Below are 12,048 nucleotides of genomic sequence, written 5' to 3' on the forward strand. Positions count from 1 at the left end.
TAGAATTAAGTGTCTTCTTCATTCAATAGCTGTCTTCTTTTGTGTGGAATAAAGCCTATTATCATTTATATAGGTATTTTATGTAGCTTTACAGTTAGATGGAAGAGTAAGTATCTCCCTCTTTCCCAGACTGTCTTTGACATCCCTTGGTTAAAGTATTTTGCATACTAGTTAGGTTTTCACTGCCCCTCTCTTTAGCATCTGCTAGAAGTTAGCTCCCATCCAGTAACTACCTTGAAGTTACCATAGATCTTGCCAATTATCTGTTTCCCCATAATTCCAATGGGTAAGAACCTGTTCAGATTGTGACAAAGAGGCTTAAATTATGCAGTAAGTGCCCTGGATTCTCTGACTTTCTAATGCAACAGACTGCAAATACTGCAGCTTCAGGTGAATTTTAAAGAATGAGATTATTATTGCATTCAAATGCAATAATAAATGTACAAAATGAATAATCCATGAAAGAAATCCCTTGCATTATTTGCTACAGTAAATTAAGCTTGTTTTACCCTGCACCTGCATTTCTGCACTGCTTCTGAAATGTAAGGGAAATGAAGAGCTGAGAGTGAAAAAATTATCAGGCTCAATGACAGCAGTTATGCTGGCTAGAAGATAATTTGAGATTTGGGGCATGAAGGAAGCCCTGGGAAATTATTTGAGATTCAGGATTCAGAACTTGTTGTGAACGCTTTGGCTTTAAAGATAAGCCAGTAAAAAGCTTATTTGGTTAACGTCTTAAATGGCATGAAAGAAGTGCAGTTTCAGCCTGTCTGCAAATGGGAAAACAATGCTGAGCTGCTTGTACTTGTGCTAAAGATTTGGCAGAATTTCACTATCCAGAAAGCAACACTTTTACAGCCAGATCCACTTGGGGACCATAAATGTTGCATAGCTTCAATTTTAGGATAGAGGGATGTGTCTCAAATACTAAGGAGGGAAGACTGACGAGAGAGTGTGTCTTAAAGGTGACACTTTTCCTTCCAGTCACACAAGGGCAGAGATGGATCAAGGTGTCTCCTGACTCCCAGGGCCAGCTAGTGTTTTTGCCTAAGGGATTGGAGGTCTCACCTCAACTGCTCTCCCAAAGTCACTGCTCCTGTCATCAGGCTGATGGCAGCCTCACGATGGAGGGGAGGAAGAAATACTGTCCTCTCTGGTGTAGCAGCACTCAGTGGCTGCCTCCCATCACGAAAGTGTGAGGCTGTTTTCAGTCCACATCAAATAACTCTTTAGCTGAAATTGGTGGCCCACCACCCTTGCTGCCAGATGAAGTTAAATGCCTCTTGTGATTCACCTCTCCTCTTCCCATCATGCAGATGGGAACAATAAATATTCAGTTCATTAGAACAAGGAAAATACATGTGTGAAGCACAGAGGGCTGTCTTCTCTCCCCACTAAAATGTTTCTGGAGCTATGTGTGTCCAAACTACACACGACAACAGGAACAGTGGTAACCAGGGAGAGCTCTCAATCCAAGGCAATGCTGCTTGCTTCTCTGCTTGTTTTTGTGAGTCCTGATATTTGGTGAGCTCATGAGCTCGTGGGTCAGACCGCAGGCATGAGACACGCTATCTTTAGAGGTGCTGCATGGGCAGCTTGGCTTTGTGCCCATCTGCCTCTGAGGGTGCAGAAGATCATGTCACATTTTGGAGGTACAGCAGTGTTCCTGCTTGGAAAACATTCTTCTCTTTACAAAATCTTAAGTATTTGTCTTTTTTGTTGTTTTGTTCTGGTCTTGATTTTATCAATAACACGCAAAATAATCCAAACATTTCCATACTATTTTTTGACCTGCCCTCCAGGACTTGCTGAGGAGATGTTTAGAGCCAAGCTACACCCATACTTAATTACTCTTTACTGGCATCAATGACATAAATAAAAAACAGTATTAGCTCATACAGGAGTAGATGTATAAATTGCCTGGGCTGTCTGGTACCAGGGTCTTTTCCACAGGGACTTGTTATGATCCAGCTGCACTCACAGCTGGTAAGGATTAATGCTCCAAATACTTTTGTTCTTCTTCTCAGTTCTGCTCTACATTAAATACTTGATTTGAAGATGGCATACTCCTCTGCTTAAATGATAGCTAAAATGGAGGACTCCAAGTCCTCAGCAAGTGAATAAGGAGAGGCAGTAGAAATGTCTGAAATAATACCCATGGTGAGAAGATTCATTTATTTCTTTCTAGCAGTTCACAGTATTATTGGCTTGTGACTTTGTATTAAATCTTTTCCGCTTTTTTTCTGGTATAGAAATGTAATTTGCATCATATCTTTTTCCCAGGAGGCAGATGCTAGAAATTCCTTAGGAGCTGATTAAGATTTTTCTCACTGAGTTCACATTTGTCATATAATGATTTGTGAGTAGTCTGACTTGTTTGAAATACTAATGCTAGAAGTTTGGCTTAATTGACTAAGCCCTGGATTTTCTATAAACTTCATGAATTCTTTCCTTATTTCTTTCATTACAGTGGTCTGCAAAGAAGTGGGTCAGCAATCATCATTAAAATGTAATTTATATTTTGTGTAACTTCATTCTCCAAGCCTGCTATATATTGTACCTGCAAGATGGAATTTTTGTGCTAACTTCTGCAAAAGTGACCAGACTATCACAGAAGAGAATATGCTGAAAGCACAAAGAATTGTGGTTAACTTTGACTCTAGCCAAAGGAGCTTTATAATGGAACCATACCTATTGATCTAATATTTGTGATGCTTTCCCATTATCCATGCAATCCAAGACTCCTCTCTAAATCACTTAATTCAGGTCCTTTTAGGACTTCCTTTGCATCACTGGGCAATGTCATACCTTTCATACCATTGCACCTCTTTGTGTATTACCTACTAATGAATGCCCTTGGAAACAGTTTCTCTGCTTTTCACTAACTAATCGGGCAGAGTCCAGCCTATTAGCCAGTACATTGGTGAATATCTCAATGTCAATATAGAACAAGTAGACAGGGCTATGAGAGGCAAAATCAAATTTGTCTTCGTTAGGTTTCAAGTCAGTTAAAGATAGGGTTCTATTGATTTTGAAATTTGCTGGGATGCCAGGAAACTTAACAGAGCTGCAAGTCAACCCCTTACTCTGTTTAGTGCTTCTGTAAGGCTTTTCCTCCTGCTCTTTTTAGTCATCTATGATTTCCTCATATATTCCTTCACATTTATTTCTGTTAAACTTTCCTAGCTGTTTTCCACCCAGGCTCTGAACTACTTCCATGTCAGCTGTTAATCTTAGTGTGCAGTCTGAGCTCTTAAAACTACATTATCCATTGGTTTTGCCTAGATAGGAATAACTAATTGCAAATAAAATACACTTTGTGTTTACACCTCTGCAGTATAGCTGGTTTAACACCCATCAAAATACCCCTCTAAGTGCAGGAAATGGTGGTTTCTTCAGTTTTGCTGAAGGCTGAGGGTGGTAATGGAAAGGATCAAGGAAGGATTTTGAGCTGCTAAAATCCAAAAATCTTCCTAAACCGAGAAACAACTTACTGAAAACAACACAAAACACAAAAATTCTAGTAGTCTCTGTGTAAGTATACATTGGGTGAACTAAAGTATTTTTTAAAATTATTTACATTGGTGTAAATTATTATTGGCATATAAGTCAGATAGATGTCTCACTGCCCAGACTCTTAGAAGCAGATATTCTCATAGCAGCAGAATTACATGTTCCATAAAAGAGAAATGTTCCAAACCTTCTTTTCTGTCAGAAATGCAATAGATCTTCGTGTGTATTGACATAATAGTTGTTACATTCTCATAGGAAAAGGGAAACATGCACAATTTTTCCTGCTGTCCAAGGGGATTCAGATCTCCTCCAAATCTCAGGATTTATTGGGCCAAAGAAAAGGATGAAGAAGGAACACACCTGTATCCTAAAATTACCTGCACTTCTTCAGGAGTGAAGAGGCTAACATTTTAATCACTGCTCCTGGGACCATGACTTTTTAATAGAAAATTGAAAAGCAATGCTGGGAATGGTGCTGCTGGGTTGGGAAAAGTGAGGTTGAAATACCTCAGGTCTCCTCATTTGTGGGCAGATATGGTTGGATATGATCTCAGGTCTCATGTGTGGGCAGATATGGTTGGATATGATCTCTTCCTCTTTCTCCATTCGGATGTCATACTTTTGCAGGAGGAAATCAGCCATGCTTGGTGTTATTAAAAAAAAAAAAAAGCAAGCGTGTGTCTGTCCTGAAGAGCTGGCTGTGGGCTCCCAGGTAAAACAGAGCAAGGGAGCTCATGACCCAGTACTGCAGCAAGACACTCAGCTCCCTTACCTTCCATGGGAAGCTTCAAGTTCAGTGTCCTGGCTCTTTGGATTCGCCACTTTGTGTCACTTAAGTCCTGGGCATCCTATTTCTCTAATCAATGCTTCCCCTCTTACTCTGCTGAACTCTGTGCTCATTTATCATAGAATCTAAGCAGGATTACAATTTTTCACAGTTTAATCATTCCTGTTAAGTGTTATCTTTTCACTGGTATGGTCTGGTATACAGCATTGTGCAAAAGCCAGGGGTACTAGAGCAAAAGCCCGCAGTTCTCTACAATGTGTATGAGGTATCCCACCCACACATATCCAGAATCTCTCTCTCTTTTGCTTCAAAGTTCCTTTTGCAGGAATTTAACACTTTTTTGAGGAGTTCCTCCTTCTTTATGTCAGTCAGGTCTGGGATTTCTTTCAACCCAGTGTTATTTCTTCTCCCTCAATTCTCCAAATTATCTATTTTTCAGGTCTTTGCTTTCAAGATCCTGAAGTCTCTTATCTCTATCAGTAACTGTATCTGAATGCCTGTTTAAGCCTGCCTCAACTTCAGTCACTCTACCTTTTATTGTAATTCCCTGAAAGAGGCTTGCATCAAAGCTTCCATTGATGTTAGCTCAGACAGTAATTCTCTAATGTCTGCCAATCTTCCTCTGTTGTACTTTGTTTGCAGCACAACACTGGGCCTCTGGGACCTCCTGGAGTCCCAGTGCTCCTCTTTGGCTGCCTGCAAAGGCATCCTTAATGCCAGAAGTGCACCTCTGTTCAAGTGTGCATAGGGGATCACCAAATATTTTAGGAGGGGCTTTGGGGTAGTTTGCAATTTCTCATAATAATTGAAAATGACATACTGATGGCTGCTTTGAATAACTGCTACAGCCTTCAAGACATGCCTACTGCTCCAAATAGCCTCCACTATCCACTTTTTCTCTTAGATTCCTACACTTTTCAGATTGTAGCAAAGGGTAAGATTAGCCTCTCCGATCCAATTTGGGACACATCACTCATGACTGCACCTTCATGACACTTTCACACACAGATAATATAGAGTTACTTAGGAAAATGTATCATAAGTCCTAACCCCATTTACCATGTAAAAATGGTTGCCCAGCCTCAGATCTACAGGTTCAAGCTTCTCCTTTTGCCAAAAAGCAAATTCCTGTGATTAAGCATATTACTCACTGCTGCCTTTCCGGCCATATGAATATGGCAAAAGGCCTAACCCTGAATTCTGCATTTATTTGAAGATGGTCTGTGCCTTCTTCCTTCTTCCTAGTTGTCATGATGCTCATGCAGAGAAGAAGAAACACCTTCTTTTTCTTCCCCTCCCCTTTCTACACCATGTTCTAACTCCCACTGCAAAGTCATTAGTTATCTCCCTGAACTAGTTGTGCTCAGCCTGAAATTGTTCTCTCCTCAGCTGCTTTTAGAGACAGTACCTGCCCAGACTGAAATCAAATACTCCACCCAGTGATGAGGCTGCCTGGTGTGTTCTCCTTGGCCGAGTGAAAAAGTGTATATCTAGTTACCTAGTGCTCAGGAAAACATGCTGTAAAATGAGTTAATAGGAAATTCTGAGGAGACAGGCTAATCCTAAACACTCTCATCCTCTGGACCTCTATGTCTTTGTGTGAGGTACACAGAGCTCAGAGTGGATTCATTTCCCAAAACACTTATCTGGAAATAGATATCCACAGTGTGCAAGAGGACACTACAGGACCTGCTGTTAAAACCATGCTGAAAAATATCACAGTTATCTGCTATACATTTGCCCTTTGGTAACCAGCACCCCTTGCACTGAAGCAACTCTGACACCACAGATACAAAGCCCAGGAAAGCACCCAGGTAGGACAGAGAAACTTGTAACAGGAAGAGCACCCCACACTGTGCTTTGTGTGAGAGCCCAAACTCACGCACAGATCTCAGCTCGCACAGCATTTTGGGTGGCTTAACAGGTTAGCTGTGCTCACTAAAAAACACAGCAAAGCAGACACCAGTCTGCTGTAGCAGCCCACTTTGACCTGGTGGAAACACCATGTGCTTCATCCCAGCCCTGACACTGCTGTGAAGGCCCTTGCTTTCCCCTGGGAATGTGCTCATAAAGAGTACTGCAATAAATCCTGCAGCTGCTGTGTTCCCTGTCACAGGAGCTGTGGACACAGCCTAAAGGAGAGAATTCTGCACAGGTGATATTATTCCCCTTTAAAGTAAAACAGGGGAATCCTTATCCCTTTCTCTGGAGGTGAAGAAATCAGTCAGCAATCCTCAACCTCAAAGAGCAGAAATGTATGAAACTGTTTCCTTTGCTTTAATCTTTAATCTACAGGGCATTCTGCTCTTGCTTTTTTTTTTTTTTTTTTTTTTTTTTTTTTTTTTTTTTTTTTTTGTTCAGTTTTCTCTTGGTCCAAAATCTCCTAACCCTGATTTAGGTGCCAATATGCTGCAGTGAGTTCCGATCCCCAGGCAGCTTCATCATCTCCAAACTGTGCAGGCTTAAACTCTTAACCTGTCGTAATACCATGATTAAGACCCATCATACATTTGAACAGTTTGAAAGCCCATGTCTGCGTCCTCACCAGACACTCTCACTCTCCAGTGAAAGGCAAAATCAATTGCACCCCACAGGAAATAGAGGGAAGCCAAGTGGGTATTTTACACAGCCATTTACAGCAGTATAGCCAAGCTCCCTGGCCTGATGTATTCTAAACTTCTACTGCTCACAGCCTGGCTGGTCTTTGTGGATGAAACAGAATAAGAATCTCCTTTACACTGCTGATATTCCCAAGTGACTTTAAAAGACCATAAACTTACGTTGGAGTATTAAATATGTCCTACGAATTTGAGATCAAAATGTGGCACTTTGCACTGCTTGTGTAAGTCATTGGTCTTCCCAATGCATTATTTGTGATTTGGGTACTCCTAGAACAGCCCCATTAAGTGATGGTGAGCCATGAGCCCATGAAATCTCACTAGGAATGTTATGGGTAGCACTGCCCTGCTCACAGAAGGACTTCTTGCTTTGTGCCCTGCAGTCTCAGAGAGTGTATTCATGTGTGTGTTAGTTACCCCCTACTTCCCTTCAGAATAGAATAAAAAGTTGAACTGGATGCTCAATGCCGGAAAACTTCTTAAATCAAATCATAATAGGAAAGCCATGCTTCTGCACATCTCCACAGATGGTAGATATGCTAAAACAGAGTATTTACAGCAGCCAAACTAAAATAATTTTATATGTAAAAAAACTCTTCTTTTTTTTTTTTTCCAGTTCACATATTAGTCCAATTTCTATCTTGCCTTCAGTGATCAGGAAGAAAAGAACTCTTATAGTTTAGTGACATTTCCGAATATTTATAGTTCTCTGCTAGTAACCTTTTGTTTTGTAGATAGCAGAGTTTGCACAGTATGTTGAGTATGTCATTAAACATTTGCCTGAAGACTTGAGTGTTAGCATCAGTGACAGAGTTTCCAAAACATGTCACATTTTCTTTGGCTGTCATGAAAAATTATAGCTACTGTGACTCACACTTTAATAGCAGCTATTTGTGATACTTTAACCTAATGTACAGCCCCAGAGGAGAAACAAGAGACACAATAAAGCATCTGCCACCAACTTGCTTGAACGGAGGGATTCCAAGCATTATTAGGATGCCAAATTAAAGAGAAAAGGCTCTTGTGTGAAATGTCAAAGGGTCTTGGTCTTTGTTAACTTTACTGTAATTTATGTCTTATCTCTGGAAGCATATAAAGAAAAAATAAAACAAATATTCCTTTGCTCTCTGGTGTCTCTCTGTACTTATCTGCATAAGTTCTTGTGATAGAAAGGGTTAAATACTTTTTGAAAAACCCACACAATTAATCATTAAACTTTTTAACAATTAAATACATAATGGAAATATTTGTTACCTTCTAGTGTATCTTATTTTTTCAACATAAATTTTTAAAAGTTTAAAAAAATGCAGTTGAACCATATGGGTGTTCTGGGTGCCAAATGGAAAAAATACATTTTTTATGTATTCCTCCATATTTTCACTTAAACATATTGCTCTTTTCTGCAAGAGAAAGCCAAAGAAATGAATATTTCAGGTGTCTGTAACATGGAAACTGTTCTTTTCCTGTTTATCTGCAATCTTTCCCTATTTCTGTCAAAACTTCTGCCATCCTTACATACATCAGGAAACTTATGCATGTCCTAATCAGTCCATGTGTAAATGAGAATAGAAACACTTACCTCCTTCTAAGTTAAACTCAGCCTTATTTGGAAATGTTTTAAGAACTTGAGGAGAAGATAAAATAGGGCACAAGTGCACAAATTGGTTTCTATAAATTCAGAGATTTAACCCACATGATTAGGATGACAATGCCAAAAGCCAAGCCCCGGAGGAAACACAAACAATTGTCACTGATAACAGCCAGCTAACAGATTTCCCCATGATGGAGCTCTTGAAATCTATTCTAAGAGCAAAGATTAATACATCATTCTGCACCAATATCATCAGCCACCTAGAAATCTTCACCCTGGAGTAAAAGAACTCTTTAGGCTTTATAACAAAGGACAAAACTCTGCAATCCTGTGTCTGGCTTCACTGTATATCATTTTATTACCTCACAGGAAAAAAAATCCATGAAAAAAATCCATGAAATGTGATGTTGTTTTTGCTTGTCTTCATGGACATTCAGTAAATCAGGCCACTGTACAGCAGCTCTGTTCACATTTCAACATAAAGCCCTGATATCACCTAAGCAGCTTTGTGAAATATGTTCTCAATAAACAGGACTGAAAAGTGAAACTATTATATGAATTAAAGAACAAAAAATTCTTAAGGAAGTTTGGATTCCCTTTGCAGACTTTATCATCCCACATTTTGTATCTGTTAGGGTGGTACCTGCAAGTTTGTAAAATTTTATCAGAAATTTGTTGATTGCACCATTTGAGTAAGGGAAACCTAATCATGATTTTCAGGAAACCAGAAGTCTGACTGGCATCCTCTTTCTAAATTTCCACAGACTGCATTTTTTATTTTCATTGACTTCACTCACCCCTCTGAAACAAATCTCATGTTTCCATCAGATGTATTAGCACAAGGTCATCCATCACTATGGGCTTTAACTTTGCACTCTAATGCAGCCCTAGATCCTTCCTCACAGCATCACCAACATGCATTTCTGACCAATAACGTGCGGCTGGGTGGGAGCTATCATACACTACTTTTTGTAAGAGGATTATGAAGACAGATGAAAAGGTTTTTTTATTATAGTTTGATGCCAAGGAACATGTGTGAATGTTGCATTTCTCTCCTCAAAATTTAAATGAAACTGTTACTAGAACAGAAAGATTGCAGCTGTCATGCATTGTTAAAAAATCAGAGACAGAATAAGACTTGGAACCCTACTAAGATTATCTTTTCAAATGAAGATTGCAAAAAAGGAAAGAATACAATCTTTAATTGTAAAAAACAGGTTTTTCAACACTTTGTAAAAGGAGGAGGATTCTACATCTAATCCTAATGGACACAAATTGAACATACAGCCCAGAAAAACAGAAGCTCTCCAGGTGTAGGACCCCACTTTTTGTCCCAGTCCCATGAAAAGTCGTATTAACAGTTACAATCTGCAATGCAATCTTTCACTGGTTATGTCTTAGACTTGGATCCTATCCATGACGAAGTCTACAAAGTTCTTCAGAAGACACCATCAGCGTGGTCTTGCACTCACACACAGCACATCCACCCCACTGGGATTTAGACAGTTTAGAAACAAAGATCATCTAGCTCTTGTCCATCGACCAGTAGCAAAGCATAATTTCAGTGTAAGTTATTATTGATCAAAATTTTCCCCTGAAATAGACATTTCCCTGTCTAGAATGAAGAGAGACTTAGTACAACACTCAGAACATTCTATAAACTACGCTTTTGCTTTAATAACACATTCAAATGTTGTGAGAAGGTATATGTGGAGGTAAGCTAAATTCTTACTGAAGGACAGAGGAAGGGGGAGAAGGAGGGAGGGAGGTTACAGAAGGAAAAGCAATCTAAAAGGTGGAAGGAAACATAAACCATCCTGATTTATACTTTTTCTCCACCCCTTCTGTTGATTGCTTTTCCTTCTAGAGACGCATCTTTTCTCTTCTTCTACAAGGTGTGATGTGATCTGATTTATGCTGCCTTTCCAACAGATAGTTAAGCCACCCTCCTATTCAAGAAAAAAAAAAATTAAAAAATTAATAAAGTGTACCTTGTTCAGCTAGCTTTATTTGTCTTCACTGGCTGTTTGTTTGGGGTTTTTTTTTTTATTTCATTAAAATCAGCCATGTTAGTAATATATAAAACATCACCTAAATTGTTACTTTAACTAGTAATAATAATAATAATAATAATAATAAGTATGCCATATTGGCTTGAGTGAACCATTCAGCAGTAGGTCCTTGGAAAACATCAGATGTTAATGAGACTTGGATTATTCTGTGTATCCCCTGTGCGATGGGTAAATATGTATAGCACCTGGAGGTCAATTTATACCCTCTTTAGCAACTCTGATGATATAAACTCTATTCTTTCTTGTAAAAGCTGCTCAATGGATGGAGTAGAAGCAAACTGGTCTCACAAAGTTGCCCCATCCTTGCCCCCAACATTGTGTTAGGGTGAGTCTGAAGGCAGCTATATGGGAAACGCCACAAGCTTACAGGGAACAGTTGAGTTCTCCTCTCAAAAGAACTGAAGCCAGCCCTGGGATCTACAGTGCAGTCAGGGGGCCAGGGAAAGCACCCAGGTGGTCATGGCTGGGATGTAGAATGAATCAAAAGGAAGTCATTTTTTCAAGGGTAACGTTCAGTCTCATGTTTGAAACACTGTTTTCCTTTGCAACAGACAGTTTAAATAACACTTCATGTAAATATTTCAACAATACAAGGGATGACTGCTTGTGACTTACATGAGAAGGAAGCTTCCAAACTTAGAGACAAAACATTGTCTTTCCACAAGGAGCACATCTGGAAAATTATGCAAAGTAGGACAAAAAAAAGCGTTATTATCTTTTCAACCAATTTTTTTTGAAAAATTCTCCAGCTGCATATTAACTTTTCAATACAGCACCAACATTTGAGAAGCCCAGGTGTATGAAAGGCAAACTGCAGTAAGTCACTGTTTCCAGTAATGAATTACCATCAGGTTCAGTTTCTCCACCAGCTCCTCTCAGGTTTCAGGTCTGACAGTAGATGTGAAGCATAGGATATGAACCCGCAGCTCCTGTTTTTATGGTACTGGAAACAGCAGTTTCCCCTTAGCACTGATGAGGCTGCCAGGTATCTTTTAGCAGGAATCTGGAGCCCTACTGCTTCAGGTAGTGATGCAGTGGCATTCTTGACTTAGCCGCCTGATTGCAGATCACCTACATTGGACTTTGCCAATTTTTTGATCTGCTAAGGCCTCATGTGTTTATATTAGAGCCTCTGCCTGCTGCTGTTGGTAGAAGCATCTAGACAGGTCTTATTTCAGTCACAGTAAGTACAGCAGCATTTTTTCACATCACCTCCTATGTCCCGTTGGACTTTTAATGTGAGGTCCTTTTGGGCAGTAGTCTTTGTTACAGAGATTTAATAAGGCACCTGGTTGACAGAGCTGCACTGCCTGCTGGGGGCCTCCAGGAATACAAAATCTTAAGAGCACATGGAAACAAAGACAGCTTTTCAAAGGTCTGTCTATAGCCTCTGCCAAAGTGACCTGTCAGGGCTTCATCTCAACCTGACATTTTGACAGTGCTCTTCAAGAACTGAGAAGACTGGAT

Source organism: Motacilla alba, chromosome 1A, assembly GCF_015832195.1.
Source record: "Motacilla alba alba isolate MOTALB_02 chromosome 1A, Motacilla_alba_V1.0_pri, whole genome shotgun sequence".
NCBI lineage: Eukaryota > Metazoa > Chordata > Aves > Passeriformes > Motacillidae > Motacilla > Motacilla alba.